The sequence below is a fragment of the Eleutherodactylus coqui genome, chromosome 2 (assembly GCF_035609145.1).
Source record: "Eleutherodactylus coqui strain aEleCoq1 chromosome 2, aEleCoq1.hap1, whole genome shotgun sequence".
Classification (NCBI taxonomy): Eukaryota; Metazoa; Chordata; class Amphibia; order Anura; family Eleutherodactylidae; genus Eleutherodactylus; species Eleutherodactylus coqui.
This window is the reverse complement of record NC_089838.1, coordinates 344,250,385-344,270,114: the sequence shown is the minus strand read 5'-3', so window position 1 is coordinate 344,270,114 and position 19,730 is coordinate 344,250,385.

Sequence of the window (19,730 nt, the reverse complement as noted above, 5' to 3'; positions counted from 1 at the left end):
ACTACCCCCTACCCGTACATAGCTGAGTGCCCCTATATACTCCCCTTCCCGTACAGAGCCGAGTGCCCCGATATACTCCACTCCCCGTACGCAGCCGAGTGTCCCTATATACACCCCCCTCCCTGTACCCAGCCGAGTGTCCCTATATACACCCCTCCCGGCATGCAGCTGAGTACCACTATATACTCTCCCTACCTGCATGCAGCCGAGTGCCCCTATACACTCTCCTCTTTTTGCACACAGCTGAGTTCCCCTATATACCTCCCTTCCCGTACACAGCCGACTGCCCGTATATGCTCCCCATTCCTGTACACAGCTGAGTGCCCTTATATACACCCCTTTTCCTGTACACTGCCGAGTGCCTCTATATCCTCCCCTCTTCCTGTACACAGCCGAGTGCCCCTATATACTCTCCTTCCTGTGCACAGCCGAGTGCCCCTATATACTCCCCCCTCCCCATACAAAGCCGAGTGCCCCTATATACTCCCCTCTCCCTGTACGCAGCCGAGTGCCCTTATATACTCCCCCCTGGCTGTACACAGCTGAGTGCCCCTATATACTTTCCATATGCACCTGATTGCCCCTGTATACTCCTCTCCCCGTACACAGACGAGAGCCCCTATACACTCCCATCCCTGTGCACAGCCGAGTATCCCTATATTCTCCCCTCCCTGTACACACGAGTGCAACTATATACCCCCCACTCCCTGTACACAGCTGACGTACGCAGCCGAGTGTCCCTATATACTCCCCCCCCCTGTAAGCAGCCGAGTGCCCCTATATACTCCCCTCCCTGTACACAGCCGAGTGTCCCTATATACTCCCCCCTCCCTGTAGGCAGCCGAGTGCCCGTATATACTCCCCTCCCCGTACACAGCCGAGTGTTCCTATATACTCCCCCCTCCCTGTAGGCAGCCGAGTTCCCCTATATACCCCCCTTCCCGTACGCAGACGAGTGCCCCTATATACTACCCCCTCCTTGTATGCAGCTGAGTACCCCTATATACTCCCCTCCCCGTACACAGCCGAGTGCCCTATATACTCCCCATATGCACCTGATTGCACCTATATACTCCAATCCCCGTACACAGATGAGAGCCCCTATATACTCCCCATATGCACCTGATTGCACCTATATACTCCCCTCCCCATACACAGAAGAGTGCCCCTATATACTCCCCTACCTGTGGGAAGCCGAGTGCCCCGATATACTCCCCTCCCCGTACACAGACAAGTGGCCCTTTATACTCCCCTCCCCATACGCACCTGGTTGTCCCTATATACACCCCTCCCTGTACACAGCCGTGTGCCCCTATATGCTCCCATCCCCGTGCACAGCCGATTGCCCCTGTATACTCCCCCCTCCTTGTACACAGCCGAGTGCCCCTATGTATTCCCCCCTCCCCGTACGCAGCCGAGTGCCCCTATATACCCCCCTTCCTGTACACAGCCGAGTGCCCCTATATCCCCCCGTGCACAGCTGAGTGCCCCTATATACTCCCTTCCCTGCACGCAGCCATGTGCCCCTATATACTCTCCCCTCCCCGTAAGCAGCCGAGTGCCCCTATATACTCCCCTCCCATGTACACAACCAAGTGCCCCTATATACCCCCTCTCCCTGTCCGCAGCCGAGTGCCCCTATATACCCCCCTCGCTGTACACATCTGAGTGCCCATATATACTTTCCATATGCACCTGATTGCCCCTGTATACTCCTCTCCCCGTACACAGACGAGAGCCCCTATACACTCCCATCCCTGTGCACAGCCGAGTATTCGTATATACTCCGCCCTCCCCATACACAGCCGAGTACCCCTATATTCTCCCCTCCCTGTACACAGATGAGTGCAACTATATACCCCCCACTCCCTGTACACAGCTGACGTACGCAGCCAAGTTTCCCTATATACTCCCCCCTCCCTGTAAGCAGCCGAGTGCCCCTATATACTCCCCATATGCACCTGATTGCACCTATATACTCCCATCCCCGTACACAGATGAGAGCCCCTATATACTCCCCTCCCCATACACAGAAGAGTGCCCCTATACACTCCCCTACCTGTGAGAAGCCGAGTGCCCCGATATACTCCCCTCTCCGTACACAGACAAGTGGCCCTTTATACTCCCCTCCCCATATGCACCCGGTTGCCCCTATATACTCCCCTCCCTGTACACAGCCGTGTGCCCCCATATGCTCCCATCCCCGTGCACAGCCGATTGCCCCTATATACTCCCCCTCCTTGTACACAGCCGAGTGCCCCTATATACTCCCCCCCCTCCCCGTACACTGCCGAGTGCCTCTATATACTCTCCTTCCTGTGCACAGCCGAGTGTCCCTATATACTCCCCCCTCCCCATACACAGCCGAGTGCCCCTATATACTCCCCTCCCCGTACACAGCCGAGTGCCCCTATATACTCCCCTCTCCCTGTGCGCAGCCGAGTGCCCCTATACACTCCCATCCCTGTACACAGCTGAGTGCCCCTATATACTTTCCATATGCACCTGATTGCCCCTATATACTCCTCTCCCCGTACACAGACGAGAGCCCCTATACACTCCCATCCCTGTGCACAGCCGAGTATCCCTATATACTCCCCCCTCCCCATACACAGCCGAGTACCCCTATATTCTCCCCTCCCTGTACACAGATGAGTGCAACTATATACCCCCCACTCCCTGTACACAGCTGACGTACGCAGCCGAGTGTCCCTATATACTCCCCCCTCCTTGTAAGCAGCCGAGTGCCCCTATATACTCCCCTCCCCGTACACAGCCGAGTGTCCCTATATACTCCCCCCTCCCTGTAGGCAGCCGAGTGCCCCTATATACTCCCCTCCCCGTACACAGCCGAGTGTTCCTATATACTCCCCCCTCCTTGTAAGCAGCCGAGTGCCCCTATATACTCCCCTCCCCGTACACAGCCGAGTGTCCCTATATACTCCCCCCTCCCTGTAGGTAGCCGAGTGCCCCTATATACTCCCCTCCCCGTACACAGCCGAGTGTCCCTATATACTCCCCCCTCCCTGTAGGTAGCCGAGTGCCCCTATATACTCCCCTCCCCGTACACAGCCGAGTGTCCCTATATACTCCCCCCTCCCTGTAGGTAGCCGAGTGCCCCTATATACTCCCCTCCCCATACACAGCCGAGTGTTCCTATATACTCCCCCTCCCTGTATGCACCTGATTGCCCCTATATACCCTCCCTATACACAGCCAAGTGCCCCTTTACAGTCTCCTCCCTATATGCAGCCGAGTGCCCCTATACACTCCCCTCCCCTTACACAGTTGAGTGCCCCTATACACTCCCCTCCCCTTAAACAGTTGAGTGCCCCTATACACTCCCCTCCCTGCAGGGAGACAAGTGCCACTATATACTCTCCCCTTCCTGCAAGCAGCCGAGTGCCCCTATATACTCTCCCCTTCTTGTACACAGCTGAGTGCCCCTATATGCTTCCCATTCCTGTACACAGCTGAGTGCCCCTATATTCTCCCATCCCCATGCACAGCTGAGTGCCCCTATATACTCACTTCCCCTACGCAACTGAGTGCCCCTATATACTACCGTCCTTGTGCACAGTCGAGTGCCCCTATATACTCTCCCCTCCCCGTAAGCAGCAGAGTGCCCCTATATACTCCTCTCGTACGCAGTCGAGTGCCCCTATAGACTTCCCTCCCCGTATGCAGCTGAGTGCCCCTATATAGAATCATAGAATGGTAGGGTCCAACCCCCTGCTCAGTGCAGGATCACTAAATCATGCCAGACAGATATCTGTCCCGCCTCTGTAGACTTCCATTGAAGGAGAACTCCCCCCCCTCCCGTGGCAACCTGTTCCCCTCATTGATCCCCTCACTGTCTAATATCTAATCTGTGTCTCCTCCCTTTCAGTTTCATCCCATTGCTTCTAGTCTTTCCTTGTACAGATGAGAATAGGGCTGATCCCTCTGCACTGTGACAGCCCTTCAGATATTTGTAGACCGCTATTAAGTCTCCTCTCAGCCTTCTCTTCTGCTAAACATTCCCAGATCCTTTAACCGTTCCTCATAGGACATGATTTGCAGACCGCTCACCATCTTGGTAACTCAGCTCTGAACTTGCTCCAGTTTGTCTGTCTTTTTTAACCCCTTAAGGACCAGGCTGTTTTGTACCCTGAGGACCAGACACTTTTTAGGAATTTTACCCGTGTGGTGGTTTTGCCCAATTTCTTTTCTTTAGCTATCAAAATTATTTTTGCTGTGTTTTTTTTCCCCCCTGACATAGGGTGATTTTTAAATATCTTTTTTGCAGACTTTTTTTCCGTTTTTTAGTTTTATTGGGGGTAAAAAGTTTTAAAAAAATGATTTTTTTAACATTTCTAGTTATTTTTTTTATCAGTATATTTACACTAAAATAAAGTACGGGAACGGGTTCCTCATTTTGTTTCGGACGTTTTGATATATGTATGGTTTTGGATTACAGGGCGCTTATAGCGACGTTTTAGGTGGACTTCGGTTTTGGGTTATTTTTTTTTCTTATGTATGGATTGTTGTTTTATTCTGTAACTTTGGTTTACTCATTTATGTAATTATGTTTTTTACCATCTATGTCCCCCATGACATCATGAAAGACCTCTGGGAGACATTCACATGTTTTTTTTAAATTTTTTTATTTGCCATTTTCCCACTGTAGCTGGGGCATCCATAGGACCCCAAGTTACAGGGAAAACATCCCCTGTACTGACATTAGTCACTGGCAGAGTTGGTCAGGGTTCTAGTATGACCCTCCAGCTCTGCTATAGCAGGGAACCCTGGCGGTCACGTGACCCCCCGGCTCCTGGAGGCATATATTTATATTCCACAACACTTCTGCTCGATTCAACCCAAACAACCAATCACTGTGAATCAGCCAACTCAAACAACCAATCAGGTTGTGAATTGAGCAGAAGTGTTGTGGAATATAGTTACACTTTACTTTCACTTTCTAGTACACAGTGCTCATTGAGCGCTGTATACTCGGGGAAGCAGAAGGCAGAAAGGGTTAAATACCCCTCCTGCCTTCTCCTCCGGGTTATCAGCTGTCACTAACAGCTGAAAACCCATTCCTCCCTCTTATTGATTGCAGAAACAGGAGGCTTAAAGCGCCACTGTAATTTTACATACGGCTAAGCTTGAAGCCCAGGACCGGGCGCCATAAATTTACAGTGCCTGGTCCTAAACGGGCTAAAGTGGGGTGCCCAGAACTGGACCCAGTATTCCAGATGAGGTCTGACTAAGGAAGAGTAGAGGGGGATAATGACCTCACGTGATCTAGACTATATGCTTCTCTTAGTACATCCCAGAATTGTGTTTGCCTTTTTGGCTGCTGCATCACATTGTTGGCTCATGTTCAGTCTATGATCTATTAGTATACCCAAGTCTTTTTCACATGTGCTGCTGCTTAGCCCAATTTCTTCCATTCTGTAGGTGCTTTGTCTATTTCTCTTACCCAGATGTAGGACTTTGCATTTCTCCTTGTTAAACACCATTCTGTTAGTCGCCAACCACTGTTCAAGCTTTTCTAGATCTTTTTGAATCCTCCCTCTCTCATCCCTAGTGTTAGCTATCCCTCCTAGCTTTGTGTCGTCGGCAAATTTGATCAGTTTCCCATCAATTCCTTCCTCCAGATCATTTATAACAATGTTGCCCAACACTGGGCCCCGGACAGAGCCTTGTGGTCCTCACTTGATACATTCTTCCACTTGGATGCGCAGCCATTTATGACCACTCTTTGAGTACGATCACTCAGCCAGTTGTGAATCCACCTAACAGTTGTCATGCCAATCCCATATTTGGTCATTTTTTCAATAAGGATAGTATGAGATACTTTGCCAAATGCTTTACTAAGGTCAAGATATACTATATCCACCGCATTTCCCTGATCAACCCAGTCAGTGAAGGAAATTAGATTTGTCTGGCATGACTTGTTTGTTACAAACCTATGCTGGCTCTGGTTAATTACTCCATTCTCATCCAAGTACTTGCATACATGCTGTTTAATAATTTGTTAAAAGATCTTTCCTGGTATAGAAGTCAGGCTCACAGGACTGTAGTTTCCTGGATCCACCTTCTTCCCTTTTTTGAAGATAGGGACAACATTTGCCCTTTTCCAATCTTCTGGGACTTCTCTTTGTAACTGTAAACTACCCTGGATACGCCAACCCGGGTTGCCCTGGATCTTACCCGCAACCCCTGTCCTTCCCTACTTGCCTCCACTCCTGGCTAACCCCAGGCGGGCAACTGGGCAGCGGTCCCTACTCTATCTAGGGACCGAGGAAGGAACGCTGGCGTACCTGGGTAGAATACCGTCAGGAAAGGCAGATGATAATACCAACACGAACCAACACTGATAATACTGAGGCAGATAAAAAAACCTGGCAGATAGTAACAAGAAAGGCAGGCGACTAGAGGTCAGCGAGCGTACTCGTTAAGGACAGATACTCGAGCGAGTATCATCCTTTTCGAGTACCTACCTGCTTTCCCGCAAAGATTCAGGTGCCGGCGAGGGAGATCTCTTTCTCTCCCCGCCTGCTCCCCTCTGCTCATTCCCGCAACCCACCGCTCACCCCCGCCGCCACCGCAAAGATTCGGATGCCGGTGGGGTATGGTGGGCGGAGATCTCTCTCCCCGCCCCCCCCCCCCCCCCGCTTACTCCTGCAACCCACCACTCACCCCCGCCAGCACCCGAATCTTTGCGGGCGAGCAGGCAGGAACTCGAAAAGGACGATACTCGCTCAAGAATCTGTCCTAAACAAGTACGCTTGTCATCTCTACAGGAGACCTACAGAAGCAGACTAGCTCACGCTCTGAAGGAAACCAATAACTGGCAATGATTGCAGTCACTGCCAGACTTTTAAACCAAAGCCTCCACCCGGGGGCAGAGAGAGGGAGAAGCCAACTCCCAACAGACATAATAAAAGGGAACTCGTGCACGGCAGCGGCACTCACTGGTACGCGCACGGCGCCGCGAGCCACCAGCACACCACCGGCCAGGCAGCCACGCCCCCAGCAGCCAGATCACAAGCCAGGGGCACACGCCCCAACCGCGGGACCTAGCACCTCGCCGCCCCGAGAGGAGCCGCAACCGCCGCATGGTAACATTACTCCCCCTCTGACGGGGGATCTCTGGGACCCCGCTACCCTGTCCAGGCTTATCCGGAAACAGACGGTGGAAACGCTGCACCAACACCAGAGCATGAACTTCACGTGCAGCCACCCAGGAATGATCTTCAGGACCAAAGCCTTTCCAGGCCACCTAATATTGCAAGGTTCCCCTGCGCAGACGTGAATCTAGGATTTCCTGGATCTCATATTTGACTTCACCCTGGACCAGGATGGGCGGTGGGGTCCGGAGGTGGGCCTCACCAAAGGTACAAAAGTTTTCAATAATGACTTATGAAAGACCCTATAAACCCTCCATGTAACTGGCAAATCAAGTTCATAAGCTAGCAGATTTACTACCCGCGTGATGACAAAGGGACCCACGTAATGTGGTGCCAGTTTCAATGACGGAACCTTCAATGCGACCACGGACGAGAAGGCACCAGTAACGGTCTCAGGGGCCCCTCCGGCCGCCGCCGACTTTTACAGCATGCACAAACAGAGCATCCCCTAACAAAGTCGCGGATCTCCCGAGACATGCCGGGCCACCAGTAGTGTCTAGTACAATGATCCAGAGTCGCCTGAATCCCCGGATGGCCTGCGAGAACAGATGAGTGAGACTCTTCAATGACTCTGAGCCGCAAGGACTCTGGCACAAACCATCTGCCCTCTGGCACCCCCGAAGGAGCGTCCTGCTGACAACTCCTTTCTACAGCTGCCACCACCACCCCAGGTGCCAAGATATTCTCAGGAGCCACTGTCTCACTTTCCGGCGAACTGAAACTCTGTGAGAGGGCATCTGCCTTCACGTTCTTCTCCCCTGGAATATATGTAACGACGAAGTTGTGAGTCCCTTAGCATTGGCAAGATATACCAAGTTTTTATGATCAGTATACACGGTAATGGGATGCCTTACCCCCTCAAGATGGTGACGCCACTCTTCTAGAGCACACTCAATCGCCAACAACTCACGATTACCTAGGTCGTAGTTATGTTCCGCTGAACCGAACTTCCGTGAGAAGAACGCACATGGGCTATACCCAGGTCTCCCGCTGACTTCCTGAGACAATACAGCCCCCGCCCCCACCTCAGACGCATCAACCTCAATGAGGAACGGTCGCCGGGCGTCAGGCTGTACTAGTACCGGGGCAGCAGAAAATGTCCTCTTGAGATGACTAAAAGCCTCTTGGGCCTCTGGCGACCATTTTACCAAGTCGGCACCCTTCTTGGTAAGATCGGTCAGGGGCTGCGCAATAACAGAATAATTCTTAATGAATTTACGGTAAAAATTCGCGAAACCTAAAAACTGCTGGAGAGCTTTCAGGGTATCTGGTCTGACCCATTGGGAGATTGCTGCCACTTTATCAGACTCCATCTGAATCTCAGTGGGTGAAATCACATAACCCAGGAAAGAAATGAATTTCTCCAACTTGATAAAAAGTTGGTACTCACGCAAACGAGTCAGAACCAGCCTCAGGTGCCGCACATGTGAGTCCCAGTCTGGGGAGTACACCAGAATGTCATCAAGATATATGACCAAAAATACCCCCTGGAAGTCGTGGAAGACCGCGTTCATAAATCCCTGGAACACAGCGGGGACATTACAAAGTCCGAAGGGCATGACTAGACATTCAAAATGTCCGAACGAGGTGTTGCATGCAGTCTTCCACTCATGTTCCTTACGGATCCGAATTAAATTGTAAGCTCCCCTTAAGTCCAATTTGGAAAACCAGTGGGTCCCTACCACCTGATTCAATAAATCAGGAATCAGGGGCAAGGAGCACTGGTTCTTCACTGTAATTTTATTCAAAGCCCGATAATTGAAAATGGCTCCCTTAGGGATAAGACTGTCGGGGATCAAATCAATGCCACAGTCCCACTCCCTATGGGGAGGCAAAGTCTCAGACAGTTTCTTGGAAAATACGTAATGAAAATCAGACAAATACTCCAGGACCAGTGCGGTATCTGCTGAACACACGGATATAGTAGCTAAGTGACTATGACAGGACCACCCCCAATGTGTCAAGAGTGGACCAATCAAATCGGGGATTGTGCAGTGCCAACCAGGGCATACCAAGCACTACATCAACAGACATCCTTTCCATTACCAAGAACGACAGATTCTCAGAATGGAGAACACCCACAGTGAACTGTAACACGGGAGTCCTCCATTGTACAACCCCTGCAGACAGAGGGGCAGAATCAATACTAGTGAAGCGTATGGGAATCTTTAACACCGAGAATTCAGTCATCAGAGAGCTGACAAAACTTAAACTAATCAAATTGGCAGCAGCACCCGAATCAATAAAAGCTTGACCGGACCGAGTGAAATTCCGGAAGCCAATCTGACAAGGCACCAACAACTTAGGAAGTACCTGTGATCCTAGGCGATCCTCCCAAAGATCGCCTAGGATCTGAAGTTTTCCGCCGGTTCAGACTGATGTTGTAGACACTTCTGAGGACAGGTCGCTACCCGATGTCCGGCTTACCCACAATAGAGACAGAGATGCTGAGCTATCAGGAATCGTCGCCGTGCCTCAGGACTTAGCTGGTCCACTTCCATAGGCTCGGCACCAGAAGTTGGCATGGGAGAAGTGGGCCGGGTCTGCTGGATTCCCTAGCCTTACGGGCCTGACGTTCCTCTTTTCTAGATCTCAGCCTCCTGTCAGCTTTGACTGCCAATTCCATCGCATCATTGAGTGTCATGGGAGCGGGATGAGAAATAACTAGATCTTTGACAGCGTCAGACAGACCCAACAAAAACACATCTTTAAGGGCGCTATCGTTCCACGAGGTGTCACCTGCATACAGTCTACATTTAGAGCAATAGTCCTCTACCCACTGCTGCCCCTGATGCAGAAACATGAGATGAGATACCGCCAACCCCGCACGGTCCGGCTCATTAAAGATACCTCCAAGTTCCCAAAAAAACAAATCCACAGACTGCAGGCAAGCCGAACTCTCGGGTGAGGAGTAGGCCCATGTCTGGGGGGGACCCCGAAGTGAGGACATAATCAATCCCACTTTCTGGGACTCTGAGCCGGATGAGCGGGGCCACATCCAAAAACACAATCTACATGCCTGCTGGAAAACAAAAAACTTGCTCCTCTCCCCTGAAAACACCTCAGGAAGAGGACACTAGGGCTTGGGAACAGAAGGGGCGGTAGAAACATGCACTAACTCCTGATGCTCCTGGGCCACCATACGACCGGACAGGTCTTGGATCACTCCCACTAAACCCTGCAACTGACTTGTGAGGGTACTCATGGCATCCATTGGAGAGCACAAAACAAAACCCGCTGGGCAATTTTAAGGGTCAGTTATTATGTTACGGTATACTACCTTTCATACTCCAGCCCGGGTTGCCCTGGATCTCACCCACAACCCCTGTCCCTGCCTACTTGCCTCCACTCCTGGCTAACCCCAGTCGGGTAACTGGGCGGCGGTCCCTACTCTATCTAGGGATCGAGGAAGGAACGCTGGTATACCTGGGTGGAATGGGTAGAATACCAACAGGAAAGGCAGATGATAATACCAACACGAACAATACTGATAATACTAAGGCAGATGGTAAAACCTGGCAGATAGTAACCAGAAAGCTGACAAAGGCAGGAGACCTACAGAAGCAGACTAGCTCACTCTCTGAAGGAAACCAATAACTGGCAGTGGCAGCAAGTCACTGCCAGACTTTTAAACCAAAGCCTCCACCCGGGGGCGGAGAGAGGGAGAAGCCAACTCCCAACAGACATAATAAAAGGGAGCTCGTGCACGGCAGCGGCACTCACTGGTGCGCGCACGGCGCCGCGAGCCACCAGCAGCCAGACCGCGGGGCCCAGTACCCCGCCACCCCAGGAGATGCCGCAACCGCCGCATGATAACACGCTTGTTTTCGAGAAATTTTCACAGATTATGGCGAGTGGTTCAGCAATTACCTCCGCTGCTTCCTTTAGTATCCTAGGATGCAATTCATCTGGACCTTGAGACTTGGGTTCATGTAAGTTAGCTCAGTGTTCCCTCACCATCTCTCTGCTTACAGATAGCCTGTGATATACTTTCTGTCCCCGTACACAGTCGAGTGCCACTATATACTCCCCCTCCCTGCATACAGCCAAATGCCCCTATATACTCTCCCACATGCAATTGAGTGCCCTATATACTCCACTCTCCATACGCAGCTGAGTGCCCCATATACTCCCCGTAAGCAGTCGAATGCACTTATATACTCTCCGTACGCAGCCGACTGCCCTTTTATACTCCCCTCCTCACCTGCAGCCGAGTGCTCCTATATACTCCCCCCTCCCCGTATGCAGCCGAGTGCCCCTATATACTCCCCATTCCCATACACCGCCGAATGCCCTATATACTCCCCTCCCCGTATACAGCCGAGTGCACCAATATACTCCCTTCCACATGCGCAGCCAAGTGCCCCTATATACTCCCCAACCCGTCTGCAGCCAAGTGCCCATACATATTCCATCCTCCCTGTATGCAGCCGAGTGCCTCTATACACTCCCCATACGCACCCAAGGGCCCCTATATATTCCCCTGCCCATATGCAGTTGAGTAACCCTATATACTTCCTTTCACACAAGCAGCCGAGTGCCCCTATATACTCCCTTCCGTGTAGCAGCTGATGGCCCTATATACTCCACTCCCCATATGCAGCCAAGTGCCGCTATATGCTCCCCATCCCGTCTGCAGCCAAGTGCCCATACATACTCCCTCCTCCTTGTATACAGCCAAGTGCCCCTATACACTCCCCATACGCAGCTGAATGCCCCTATATACTCCCCTCCCCGTACACAGCCGAGTGCACTTATATACTCCCTGTACACAGACAAGTGCCCCTATATACTCCCCTCCCCATATGCAGCAGACTGCTCCTACATACTCCCCTCCCCATAGCAGCCAAGGGCCCCTATATACTACCCTCCCTGTACACAGCCAAGGGGCCCTATATACCACCCTTTGTACACAGCCAAGTGCCCTATATATGCCTGTCCCTGTACACATCCGAGAGCCCCTATATACTCCTCCCTGTACACAAAACATAGAGGTCAATTAAATTCTCCTGAGTATATACACATAGAGGTCAGTTAGATTCTCCTCAGTGTATACACATAGAGGTGGGGTAGATTCTCCTCAGTATATGCAAATAGAGGTCCCTTAGATTCTCCTCAGTATATACACATAGAGTTGAGTTGGATTCTCCTCAGTATATACACATAGAGGGGAAGTGGATTCTCCTCAGTATATACACATAGAGGTGAGGTAGATTCTCCTCAGTATATACACAGAGCTGAGGTAGATTCCCCTCAATATATACACAAGTCAGTTAGACTCTCCTCAGTATATACACACAGAGGTCAGATTGTCCTCAGTATATACACACGGAGGTCAGTAAGATTCTCCTCAGTATATACACACGGAGTTCAGTAAGATTCTCCTCAGTATATACACACGAAGGTCAGTTAGATTCCCCTCAGTATATAGACACGGAGTTCAGTTAGATTCTCCTCAGTATATACACACGGAGTTCAGTTAGATTCTCCTCAGTATATACACACGGAGTTCAGTTAGATTCTCCTCAGTATATACACACGGAGGTAAGTTAGATTCTGCCCCTACATATTCCCCTCCCTGTAGCAGCCGAGGGCCCCTATATATTCCCCTCACCATATGCAGTCGAGTAACCCTATATACTTCCTTCCACACAAGCAGCCAAGTGTCCCTATATACTCCCTTCCACGTAGCAGCTGATGGCCCCTATATACTCCCCTCCCTATATGCAGTTGAATGCCCCTATATACTCCCCATCCCATCTGCAGCCAAGTGCCCATACATACTCCCTCCTCCCTGTATGCAGCCGAGTGCCCCTATACACTCACCATATGCAGCCGATGACCCCTATATATTCCCCTCCCTGTATGCACAGAGATAAGGTAGATTCTCCTCAATATATACACAGAGAAGTGACGTAGATTCTCGTCAATATATACACAGGTCAGTTAGATTCTCCTCAGTATATACACACGGAGGTCAGTAAGATTCTCCTCAGTATATACACACGGAGGTCAGTAAGATTCTCCTCAGTATATACACATAGAGGTGAGGTAGATTCTCCTCAGTATATACACATAGGGGTAAGGTAGATTCTCCTCAGTATATACACATAGGGGTAAGGTAGATTCTCCTCAGTATATACACATAGAGGTGAGGTAGATTCTCCCCAGTATATACACATAGGGGTAAGGTAGATTCTCCTCAGTATATACACATAGAGGTGAGGTAGATTCTCCCCAGTATATACACATAGAGGTGAGGTAGATTCTCCTCAGTATATACACATAGAGGTGATGTAGATTCTCCTCAGTGTATACACATAGAGGGGAGGTAGATTCTCCTCAGTATATAAACACAGAGGTCAGTTATATTCTCTCATTATATACACACTGGGGTCAGTTAGATTCTCCCCTAAGCATATACACACTGAGGTCAGTAAGATTCTCCCCTAAGCATATACATATGGAAGTCAGTTAGATTCTCCTCAGTATATACACACGGAGGTCAGTTAGATTCTCCTCAGTATATATAGATGGAGGTCAGTAAGTTTCTCCTCTTAATATACACACAGAAATCAGTTAGATTCTCCTCAGTATATACACACGGAGGTCAGTTAGATTCTCCTCAGTATATATAGATGGAGGTCAGTAAGTTTCTCCTCTTAATATACACACAGAAATCAGTTAGATTCTCCTCAGTATATACACACAGGGGTGAGGTAGATTCTCCTCAGTATATACACACGGAGGTGAGGTAGATTCTCCTCAGTATATACACACGGAGGTGAGGTAGATTCTCCTCAGTATATACACACGGAGGTGAGGTAGATTCTCCTCAGTATATACACACGGAGGTGAGGTAGATTCTCCTCAGTATATACACACGGAGGTGAGGTAGATTCTCCTCAGTATATACGCATGGAGGTCAGCTAGATTCTCCTCAGTATATACACATGGAGGTCAGTAAGATTCAGCTCAGTATATACACACAGAGGTCAGTAAGATTCTACTCAGTAAATACACATAGAGGTGAGGTAGATTCTCCTAAGTATATACACATAGGGGTGAGGTAGATTCTCCTCAGTATATACACATAGAGGTGAGGTAGATTCTCCTCAGTATATACACATAGAGGGGAGGTAGATTCTCCTCAGTATATCCACATAGAGGTGAGGTAGATTCTCCTCAGTATATACACACAGAGGTCAGTTATATTCTCCTCAGTATATACACACTGAGGTCAGTTAGACTCTCCCCTAAGCATATACACACGGAGGTCAGTTAGATTCTCCTCTTAATATACACACAGAGATCAGTTAGATTCTTCTCAGTATACACACACGCAGATCAGTTAGATTCTCCTCAGTATTTACACACGGAGGTGAGGTAGATTCTCCTCAGTATATACACACGGAGGTCAGTTATATTCTCCTCAGTATATACACACGTAGGTCAGTTAGATTCTCCTCAGTATATACTCACAAGGGTCAGTAAGATTCACCTCAGTATTTACACACGGAGGTGAGGTAGATTCTCCTCAGTATATACACACGGAGGTCAGTTATATTCTCCTCAGTATATACACACGTAGGTCAGTAAGATTCTCCTCAGTATATACACATAGAGGTGAGGTAGATTCTCCTCAGTATATACACATAGAGGTGAGGTAGATTCTCCTCAGTATATATACATAGGGGTGAGGTAGATTCTCCTCAGTATATACACATAGAGGTGAGGTAGATTCTCCTCAGTATATAGACACAGAGGTCAGTTATATACTCCTCAGTATATACACACTGAGGTCAGTTAGATTCTCCCCTAAGCATATACACACGGAGTTCAGTTAGATTCTCCCCAGTATATACACACGGAGGTCAGTGAAATTCTCCTCAGTATATGCACACGGAGGCCAGTTAGACTCTCTTCAGTATATAGACACGGAGGTCAGTTAGATTCTCCTTAGTATATACACACGGATGTCAGTTAGATTCTCCTCAGTATATACACATGGAGGTCAGTAAGATTCTCCTCAGTATATACACACAGAGGTCAGTTAGATTCTCCTCAATATACACACACGGAGGTCAGTTAAATAATCCTCAGTATATACACACGGAGGCCAGTTAGACTCTCTTCAGTATATACACACGTAGGGTCAGTTAGATTCTCCTCAGTATATACACACGGAGGTCAGTTAGATTCTCCTTAGTATATACACATGGAGGTCAGTAAGATTCTACTCCTAATATACACACGGAGGTCAGTTGGATTCTCCTCAGTATATACACACGGAGGTCAGTTGGATTCTCCTCAGTATATGCACACGGAGGTCAGTTAGATTTTCCTCAGTATATCCACACGGAGGTCAGTTAGATTCTCCTCAGTATATCCACACGGAGGTCAGTTAGATTCTCCTCATTATATACACAAGTAGGTCAGTTAGGCTCTCCTCACTAACAACACACGGAGGTCAGTAAGATTCAGCTCAGTATATACACACGGAGGTCAGTAAGATTCTTCTCCTAATATACACACAGAGATCAGTTAGATTCTCCTCAGTATATACACACAGAGGTCAGTTAGGCTTTCCTCAGTATATACACACGGAGGTCAGTAAGATTCAGCTCAGTATATACACACGGAGGTCAGTAATATTCTCCTCTTAATATACACACAGAGATCAGTTAGATTCTCCTCAGTATATACATACGGAGATGAGGTACATTCTCCTCAGTATATACACATGGAGGTCAGTTAGATTCTCCTCAGTATATACACATAGAGGTGAAGTGGATTCTTTTACTCAGTGAGTGAGTCATGGAGTCAGGTAGTGAGTGGGTCACGCAGTGAGTGAGTGACTCAGGCAGTGAGTGAGTGAGTCAGGCAGCGAGTGAGTGAGTCATGCAGGCAGTGAGTTAGTTAGGTAGTCAGTCAGTCAGTTAGGCAGTGAGTGAGATATTCAGGCAGTCAGTGAGTGAGTGAGTCAGTCAGTTAGTCAGGCAGTCAGTGAGTGAGTCAGTCAGTTAGCAGTTTCCCCCTGTGAACCCTTTCCAAGCTGCGATCAAATTGCAGAACAATAAGACTAGAGATGAGCGAGCGTACTCGTTCGAGTTTTAGCGTGTTCGAGATGCTCGTTACTAGAGGCGAGCACCACGCGATATTTGAGTTACTTTCACTTTCATCTCTGAGACATTTGCGCGCTTGTCAGGGCAATAGAAGCACAGGGAAGGCATTACAACTTCCTCTTGTGACGTTCCAGCCCTATACCACCCCTCTGCAGTGAGTGGCTGGGGAGATCAGATGACACCCGAGTATTTAAATCTGCCCCACCCGCGGCTCGCCACAGATGCATTCTGACAGAGATCAGGGAAAGTGCTGTCTTGCTGTAGCTGCTATAGGGAGAGTGTTAGATGTTATTTTAGTCTTCAAGAACCCCAACGGTCCTTCTTAGGGCCACATCTGACCGTGTGCAGTACTGTTGAGGCTGCTGTTAGCAGTGTTGCACAATTTTTATTTTTTTTTGTATATCGGGCGTGCAGACCATTGCGTCCTCAGTCTGCAGTTATTGTACAGAGTATAGGGGCAGTACTGGTGAGGCAGGGACAGTGGGAAAGGTGAAAGAGATATACTGTCTATATAGGCAGTGGGCTTTTTCAAAAAAATTAAGGAAAAATACTATCTTTGTGCTGCCTGTGACCGTCTTTAGTGTACTGCGTGTCTGCTAGGGGTAGTAGTCCTAATTAATATGCAGCAAAGCGTTACAGCAGGCTTGCGCAAAATTGTTTCCTGGCTCTGCTGTGCCCGTTACATCACCACCGTCATAGCGCCAGAGGGAAACAGTATACATAATATACGCTGCCTACAGTATCTGTCTGGTGTTTCAGCTCACCATTTAAAAAAATTTAAGCCACATACTTAAGGCCTACCACTGCCATTTGGCTACTTGACTGCTTCTGCGCTGTTAATTCCACTAGCTCAGTCATACGCACCTACGTCTCACTACAGGTGTGCGCAAAATTGTTTCCTGGCTCTGCTGTGCGTTCTGTAAGCGAAGTCAGCCTCCAACCACAGGCCAATAAGCGGCACATTTAATTACAGCGTTCTGTTTCTGCTCTACTCGTAATACACCATGCTGAGGGGTAGGGGTAGGCCTAGAGGACGTGGACGCGGGCGAGGACGCGGAGGCCCAAGTCAGGGTGTGGGCACAGGCCGAGCTCCTGATCCAGGTGTATCGCAGCCGACTGCTGCGGGATTAGGAGAGAGGCAAGTTTCAGGGGTCCCCAGATTCATCTCACAATTAATGGGTCCACGCGGTAGATCTTTATTAGAAACTGAGCAGTGTGAGCAGGTCCTGTCGTGGATGGCAGAAAGTGCATCCAGCAATTTATCGACCACCCAGAATTCTGCGCCGTCCACTGCTGCAACTCTGAATCCTCTGGCTGCTGCTCCTCCTTCCTCCCAGCCTCCTCACTCCATGAAAATGACACATTCTGAGGAGCAGGCAGACTCCCAAAAACTGTTCCCGGGCCCCTGCCCAGAATGGCCAGCAATGGTTCCTCTCCCACCAGAGGAGTTTATCGTGACCGATGCCCAACCTTTGGAAAGTTCCCGGGGTCCGGGGGATGAGGCTGGGGACTTCCGGCAACTGTCTCAAGAGCTTTGAGTGGGTGAGGAGGACGATGACGTTGAGACACAGTTGTCTATCAGTGAGGTAGTAGTAAGGGCAGTAAGTCCGAGGGAGGAGCGCACAGAGGATTCGGAGGAAGAGCAGCTGGACGATGAGGTGACTGACCCCACCTGGTGTGCAACGCCTACTGAGGACAGGTCTTCAGAGGGGGAGGCAAGGGCAGCAGCAGGGCAGGTTGGAAGAGGAAGTGGGGTGGCCAGGGGTAGAGGCAGGGCCAGACCGAATAATCCACCAACTGTTTCCCAAAGCGCCCCCTCAAGCCATGCCACCCTGCAGAGGCCAAGGTGCTCAAAGGTGTGGCAGTTTTTCACTGAGAGTGCAGACGACCGACGAACTGTGGTGTGCAAGGTTTGTCGCGCCAAGATCAGCCGGGGAGCCACCACCACCAGCATGCGCAGGCATATGATGGCCAAGCACCCCACAAGGTGGGACGAAGGCCGTTCACCGCCTCCGGTTTGCACCACTGACTCTCCCCCTGTGCCCCAACCTGCCACTGAGATCCAACCCCCCTCTCAGGACACAGGCACGACCGTACCCCGGCCTGCACCCACACGCTCACCTCCGCTGTCCTCGGCCCCATCCAGCAATGTCTCTCAGCGCAGCGTCCAGCCGTCGATAGCGCAACTGTTTGAGCGCAAGCGCAAGTACGCCGCCACGCACCCGCACGCTCAAGCGTTAAACGTGCACATAGCCAAATTTATCAGCCTGGAGATGCTGCCGTATAGGCTTGTGGAAACGGAAGCTTTCAAAAGCATGATGGCGGCGGTGGCCCCGCGCTACTCGGTTCCCAGTCGCCACTACTTTTCCCGATGTGCCGTCCCAGCCCTGCACGACTACGGCTCCCGCAACATTGTACGCGCCCTCACCAACGCAGTTACTGCCAAGGTCCACTTAACAACGGACACATGGACAAGCACAGGCGGGCAGGGCCACTATATCTCCCTGATGGCACATTGGGTGAATTTAGTGGAGGCTGGGACCGAGTCAGAGCCTGGGACCGCTCATGTCCTACCCACCCCCAGAATTGCGGGCCCCAGCTCGGTGGTGGTATCTGTGTATGCTTCCTCCACTAAACCACCCTCCTCCTCCTACGCAACCTCTGTCTCGCAATCAAGATGTGTCAGCAGCAGCACGTCGCCAGCAGTCGGTGTCGCGCGGCGTGGCAGCACAGCGGTGGGCAAGCGTCAGCAGGCCGTGCTGAAACTACTCAGCTTAGGAGAGAAGAGGCACAGGGCCCACGAACTGCTGCAGGGTCTGACAGAGTAGACCGACCGCTAGCTTTCGCCGCTGAGCCTCCAACCGGGCATGGTCGTGTGTGACAACGGCCGTAACCTGGTGGCGGCTCTGCAGCTCGGCAGCCTCACGCACGTGCCATGCCTGGCCCACGTCTTTAATTTGGTGGTTCAGCGCTTTCTGAAAAGCTACCCACGCTTGTCAGACCTGCTCGGAAAGGTGCGCCGGCTCAGCGCACATTTCCGCAAGTCCAAGACGGACGCTGCCACCCTGCGCACCCTGCAACATCGGTTTAATCTGCCAGTGCACCGACTGTTGTGCGACGTGCCCACACGGTGGAACTCTACGCTCCACATGTTGGCCAGACTCTATGAGCAGCGTAGAGCTATAGTGGAATACCAACTCCAACATGGGCGGCGTAGTGGGAGTCAGCCTCCTCAATTCTTTACAGAAGAGTGGGCCTGGTTGGCAGACATCTGCCAGGTCCTTGGAAACTTTGAGGAGTCTACCCAGATGGTGAGCGGCGATGCTGCAATCATTAGCGTCACCATTCCTCTGCTATGCCTCTTGAGAAGTTCCCTGCAAAGCATAAAGGCATACGCTTTGCGCTCGGAAACGGAGGCGGGGGAAGA